The sequence below is a fragment of the Salmo salar genome, unplaced genomic scaffold (assembly GCF_905237065.1).
Source record: "Salmo salar unplaced genomic scaffold, Ssal_v3.1, whole genome shotgun sequence".
NCBI classification, from domain to species: domain Eukaryota; kingdom Metazoa; phylum Chordata; class Actinopteri; order Salmoniformes; family Salmonidae; genus Salmo; species Salmo salar.
Window position 1 is genome coordinate 1,152,129 of NW_025550064.1, and position 7,435 is coordinate 1,159,563.

Genomic DNA, 7,435 nt, shown 5'->3' on the forward strand with positions numbered 1-7,435 from the left:
GAGACATATGAGCCACAGTTTCAACAGACATTTTGTAACTGCGTGGGCTACAAAGTTACTTTCAGTTTCATATAAGGAAATAAAGCAACGGCCACTGGGTGAATTCGTTTTGCATTGCCCGGCTCCCCGGGTGCGCAGAGTTTACGCATTTTAGACCATTCCATTGTGCCTTAAAATAAAACTCCACTCACCTGTAGCACCGGGCCATGCAAAACGAACTTCCCACTGTCGCAGGGCACTGAGACGCAGAGTTCTAAACCCAGACGCGTTTCTTCAAGACATCTCTCTTACATTATTTTAGATAAACATATAATTTACTCGTAACCAAGTTTAGCTGTGTTTTTTCCTCCAAAATGTGAGTTACTGTAGGACTTTAATAATTGTTTACAGGCCTACAAACCCAAAAGGTTTTAATTTGAGAATGTTCATTTGTTGGCTTCAAATATTAAACTGTCTTAAATATTTGATGATTAGTTGAATCAGGTGTGTAAGTGCTGGTAAGAACAAAAGGATTGAGAAACCCTGAGATAAACATTAAACCATATAATGTAAAAGCTCCTCCACCATCTTTACCAGACGTTTTACTGATAACATGTAGACCTACTGATTAGTTTCCACTTTGAAAACTGCTGTCTGTCAGCAACTCAGCTCAAGTAGCAGTTCTACTAACTAGTAATATCTCATTCCAGGTATTCATTCACATACTCTGTCCTTTAGAATGTATTGTTGTTCAGAAATACTTACTTTATTTTTCAATAGTCTCCATATAGTGTTTTCTGCTCTGTCGTCTCAAAATGGATCCTGAACAAAATAACATATTTACTTTCTGTTTCAGCTCAGCCGCCTCCCGAATGGTGCAGAGTCCCGCCTCTTGCGTCACTGCAGTACCTGGTTAGAGTCCAGGCTGCATGACTGGGAGTTCCAGCGCACAATTGGCCCAGCGTCGTCAAGGTTTGGCCGGGGTAGGCCGTCATTGTTAATAAGAATTTGTTCTGACTTACCTAGTTAAATAAAAGTGAAATAAAAATAAAACATATTCCACTAGATGGCAGTAAACACCTGCTGTAACCTGACTTTACAGGAGTATCAATATGATATAAACAGCTAAACTGATCTGAGATCAGCTCTCTTATGAAGACTGTCACAGGTTTACAGCAGTATCAATATGATATAATAAGCTAAACTGATCTGAGATCAGCTCTCTTATGAAGACTGTCACAGGTTTACAGCAGCTGACAGTTTACTCAACACTGTATTTTGTTAATTATCGTTTACCACTTCTTATGCGTTTCCAGCGTTAAGTCTAAATTCTATCGCAGAAACCGGGCCCAGGTTGGTCAGCATGATAAAGAATCATATCTCAAGGTTACTCTGTCTATTGAATGTCTGACTACGACCTAACTTTATAATAGTTATATGTAGCCAAGACTTACCAGAGTCTGTCCGTCTGTCCTTCAAATCAACACATTTATCCTGCTTCTGATGTTGCTGAGAAATGTGCGCTACATTTTGTAACCACAGTTACTTTCATTTTCATATGAGGAAATCACGTCCCTTCTGACGTCACCGGTGTATGGTTAAATAATGATGACAGAAGAGATCTACTAACTAGTAATAATATGTAATTCCAGGTATTCATTATCTTAATCTGTCCTTTATTGTTCAGAAATACTTTATTTGTACTTCTCTCCATATAGTGTGTTTTCCTCTTTTGTCATCTCACCATGGATCCTGCACTCAGCCGTCTCCCCACCCTGATAATAAAGTGTTTTATTGGTATCTTCCACTAGATGGCAGTAAACACCTGCTGTAACTAGACTTTACAACAGCATTCCTTATTCATAAAGGCAGTGTCTCAAAGGAGGAGTGCTGAATCAGGATCAGGTCCCTCCTCTCCATGTAATCTGATTCATTATGATCTAGGATCAGGTCCTCCTCTCCATGTAATCTGATTCATTATGATCTAGGATCAGGTCCTCCTCTCCATGTAATCTGATTCATTATGATCTAGGATCAGGTCCCCCTCTCCATGTAATCTGATTCATTATGATCTAGGATCAGGTCCCCCCTCTCCATGTAATCTGATTCATTATGATCTAGGATCAGGTCCCCCCTCTCCATGTAACCTGATTCATTATGATCTAGGATCAGGTCCTCCTCTCCATGTAATCTGATTCATTATGATCTAGGATCGGGCCCCCCTCTCCATGTAATCTGATTCATTATGATCTAGGATCAGGTCCCCACTCTCCATGTAATCTGATTCATTATGATCTAGGATCAGGTCCCCTCCTCTCCATGTAATCTGATTCATTATGATCTAGGATCGGGCCCCCCTCTCCATGTAATCTGATTAATTATGATCTAGGATCAGGTCCCCCCTCTCCATGTAATCTGATTCATTATGATCTAGGATCAGGTCCCTCCTCTCCATGTAATCTGATTCATTATGATCTAGGATCAGGTCCCCCCTCTCCATGTAATCTGATTCATTATGATCTAGTTGTCAGAGCTAGAGTGGTGTTTGTCAGACTATGAGACATCCCGGTTTGGCCAACAAACTATTATGATACCATTCTATTGTAAACTGTGACTTGTACAAACAAGCTGGTGTTCTATGTGTTGCTCTAGGAATTACAGCAAACTAACAGGGTGGAAAGTGATATTAGGGACACACAGAAAAACTTAAATTAAATAATATGAATGAACAAATGAATGAACAAATGAATGAATGATATTTTATTTCCGTGTCAAATCGCCAACTGGCAACCCATCCCTTATGGGGTTAATTGCCACATAAACAAACATTACAATAATTGACTGTGGTAATTAAATGATAATTCTCCTTCTGGTGTTCTCTGCATTGGGCATCGCATGAATAGTGAAAAAAATAAGGTAAAAATCAATACATAATAGTAAATAAGTTGATGCAAACAATAATTATATCCCTAGAGCAGAACAATAATATACATATATACACACACTGTATATATGCACATACATACATATATACATACTGTATATATATACATACATAACATATACAGATAAATAAATACAGAAAAAAATAAACAGAAGGAATTTGAACCCAGTCTGACACAAAGAGAAGACTCATATGGGAGACAAGCCTATACACAATCTATATATACACATGCCATTTACCACATAGAAGACTCATATGGGAGACAAGTCTATACACAATCTATATATACACATACCATTTACCACATAGAAGACTCATATGGGAGACAAGTCTATACACAATCTATATACACATACCATTTACCACATAGAAGACTCATATGGGAGACAAGTCTATACACAATCTATATATACACATACCATTTACCACATAGAAGACTCATATGGGAGACAAACCTATACACAATCTATATATACACATACCATTTACCACATAGAAGAGTCATATGGGAGACAAGCCTATACACAATCTATATATACACATACCATTTACCACATAGAAGACTCATATGGGAGACAAGCCTATACACAATCTATATATACACATACCATTTACCACATAGAAGACTCATATGGGAGACAAGTCTATACACAATCTATATATACACATACCATTTACCACATAGAAGACTCATATGGGAGACAAGTCTATACACAATCTATATACACATGTACCATTTACCACGCAGAAGCTAAATATTTTGACAATTTAATTATAGGTAAACATTTTTCTTATATTCCAGGATTTATCTAAATATTCCACAAACGGAAATACACAATGGACAAAAAAACATTTCAATTTCTCCTCATCACTCATCACATACTGCCAGGGTATATCTGGTGGTCTTTCTGGAATAAGAGCAAGCGTATATCATGGTAGAAAAGGAAATAGAGGATTAAATCAGTTTAATTCTCTATTTCTTTAAGGTCACAATAGTTACATAGTCTTTCCTCCATTTCACCACAATACTGACCTGTTTCAATACTCAGAGAAAATATCCCTGATCTTACCTGTTTCAATACTCAGAGGCAATATCCATGATCGTACCTGTTTCAATACACAGAGACAATATCCCTGAAATAATCTGTTTCAATACTCAGAGACAATATCCCTGATCTGACCTGTTTCAATACTCAGAGACAATATCTCTGATCTGACCTGTTTCAATAGTCAGAGGAAATATCCCTGATCTGAACTGTTTCAATACGCAGAGACAATATCCCTGATCTGACCTGTTTCAATACTCAGAGGAAATATCCCTGATCTGAACTGTTTCAATACGCAGAGACAATATCCCTGATCTGAACTGTTTCAATACGCAGAGGCAAAATATCCCTGATCTGACCTGTTTCAATACACAGAGACAATATCCCTGATCTGACCTGTTTCAATACACAGAGACAATATCCCTGATCTTCCCTGTGCACATAGAGATCTCTTGCTTTTAGGTAGGTTATACATAATATATCTCTCACACACCAATTCACCCTGAATCAAACAAAAGGTTCTCAATTTGGGTTGATGATTCATCTCCTCCACCCATCTTTTTTTCATGTCGCATCAACAGTTGTTTTTTAATCATATCTATGTCTCCCTTCATTTGGTTTTGGTACAGATGTTCACAGTCAGACTGTTGAAAAAGCTCAGACATTTCAGTTGCCCAGGCTTCCCCTATGGATAGATAAATACAATAATCATGAAAAAAGTCATTGATGAAAGAGACTTCAACTAGGACTATAAAATAATGAAGAAACAGTTTAACATTTTGTTATTTTATGGCTTATATTTATTGTAGAAGTTGATAAATAACACCTGGGGACAAAAACGCCTACATCTTCTGACAAAAAGTGTTAAAATGCATAACATTCCCTTTCAGGATCCATATTTTGGTGTTTATAAGGTAAAGGACACCTGATATTTAAAGCCTTTTTGAATCCACATTTTACACTAAATAAGAACTGATATTTCCCGGGGACAGAAAAGGCACCACATGGTAGGAATGACTCAGCAGAACTCCTACACTAGTTTAGTGGATTCCAAATGTTCCCTCTACTTTATTCTACATTATTAACCTGAAATACTCACTTTACTTGGAAACTGAGTTGCAGTTTAGAGGTTAAACTATGAGCTGCTCTGTCATCTCAAAATGACCCTGTACAGATACTTTCTTTTATTCAGTTTCAACTGTAGTCAAGGAGTCACCCTTCATATAACAACAGTAACCAGAGGGTGGAGCTAACAGTCAGTTTCAACTGTAGTCAAGGTGTCACCCTTCACATAACAACAGTAACCAGAGGGTGGAGCTAACAGTCAGTTTCAACTGTAGTCAAGGTGTCACCCTTCATATAACAACAGTAACCAGAGGGTGGAGCTAACAGTCAGTTTCAACTGTAGTCAAGGTGTCACCCTTCATATAACAACAGTAACCAGAGGGTGGGGCTAACAGTCAGTTTCAACTGTAGTCAAGGTGTCACCCTTCACATAACAACAGTAACCAGAGGGTGGAGCTAACAGTCAGTTTCAACTGTAGTCAAGGAGTCACCCTTCACATAACAACAGTAACCAGAGGGTGGGGCTAACAGTCAGTTTCAACTGTAGTCAAGGAGTCACCCTTCACATAACAACAGTAACCAGAGGGTGGAGCTAACAGTCAGTTTCAACTGTAGTCAAGGAGTCACCCTTCACATAACAACAGTAACCAGAGGGTGGGGCTAACAGTCAGTTACAACTGTAGTCAAGGTGTCACCCTTCATATAACAACAATAACCAGAGGGTGGAGCTAACAGTCAGTTTCAACTGTAGTCAAGGTGTCACCCTTCACATAACAACAGTAACCAGAGGGTGGAGCTAACAGTCAGTTACATGAGACAGCAGTAACGTGACATTGTTCTGAATCTTGCTTAAAAAATGTTATAGTCCTTCTTCAAGACATCTCTCTTACATTATTTTAGCTAAACTTATAATTTACTCGAAATCAGGTTTAGTTGTGTTTTTCCCCTGTAAGGTGTGTACGTGCTGGATAAGAACCAAAGGATGAGAAACCCTGAGATAAACATAAAACCATATAATGTAAAAGCTCCTCCACCATCTTTACCAGACGTTTTACTGATAACATGTAGACCTACTGATTAGTTTCCACTTTGAAAACTGCTGTCTGTCAGCAACTCAGCTCAAGTAGCAGTTCTAACTAGTAATATCTCATTCCTAGTATTCATTCACATACTCTGTCATTTAGAATGAATTATTGTTCATAAATACTTACTTTATTTGTCAGTATTGTCCATATAGTGTTTTCTGCTCTGTCGTCTCAAAATGGATCCTGTACAAAAGAACATATTTACTTTCAGTCACTTCCTGGGTGGTGCAGTGGTCTAAACCACCCCATCTGAACAGTTTCTCACCAACTGGCCACCTGGTCTATAGAGACTAAATGACTATACACTCTACGCTGCACACCACATCAACGGGGATGTGGTGGAGGGTAAACCCACGTAAACGCGCTTACGCACCTTTTTATTTGTAAAATAGCGTTTACTCAACTTTGTATTTTGTTAATTATCGTTTACCACTTCTTATGCGTTTCCAGCGTTAAGCCTAAATTCCATCGTGGAAAACGGGCCCAGGTTGGTCAGCATGATAAAGAATCATATCTCAAGGTTACTCTGTCTATTGAATGTCTGACTACGACCTAACTTTATAATAGTTATATGTAGCCAAGACTTACCAGAGTCTGTCAGTCTGTCCTTCAAATCAACACATTTATCCTGCTTCTAATGTTGCTGAGAAATGTGCGCTACATTTTGTAACCACAGTTACTTTCACTTTCATATGAGGAAATCACGTCCCTTCTGACGTCACCGGTGTATGGGTAAATAATGATGACAGAAGAGATCTACTAACTAGTAATAATATGTAATTCCAGGTATTCATTATCTTACTCTGTCCTTTATTGTTCAGAAATACTTTATTTGTACTTCTCTCCATATAGTGTGTTTTCCTCTTTTGTCATCTCACCATGGATCCTGCACTCAGCCGTCTCCCCACCCTGATAATAAAGTGTTTTATTGGTATCTTCCACTAGATGGCAGTAAACACCTGCTGTAACTAGACTTTACAACAGCATTCCTTATTCATAAAGGCAGTGTCTCAAAGGAGGAGTGCTGAACCAGGATCAGCTCCCCTGTCTATGTAATCTGATTCATTATGATCTAGGATCAGGTCCCCCCTCTCCATGTAATCTGATTCATTATGATCTAGGATCAGGTCCCCCTCTCCATGTAATCTGATTCATTATGATCTAGGATCAGGTCCCTCCTCTCCATGTAATCTGATTCATTATGATCTAGGATCAGGTCCCCCCTCTCCATGTAATCTGATTCATTATGATCTAGGATCAGGTCCCTCCTCTCCAGTTAATCTGATTCATTATGATCTAGGATCAGGTCCCTCCTC

At 38.5% G+C, this 7,435-nt stretch overlaps 1 long non-coding RNA gene across 1 annotated transcript; it reads right to left on the reverse strand.

Moving 5' to 3' along the window:
* Window positions 1–3,503: 3,503 nt before the first annotated feature.
* LOC123739085 (uncharacterized) lies at window positions 3,504–7,152 on the reverse strand. The gene is made up of 3 exons (XR_006767623.1): window positions 6,708–7,152; window positions 6,246–6,302; window positions 3,504–4,654 (listed from the first exon to the last, which is right to left on the reverse strand). It is a non-coding gene; the product is annotated as an uncharacterized lncRNA (long non-coding RNA).
* Between the last annotated feature and the right edge of the window lie 283 nt (window positions 7,153–7,435).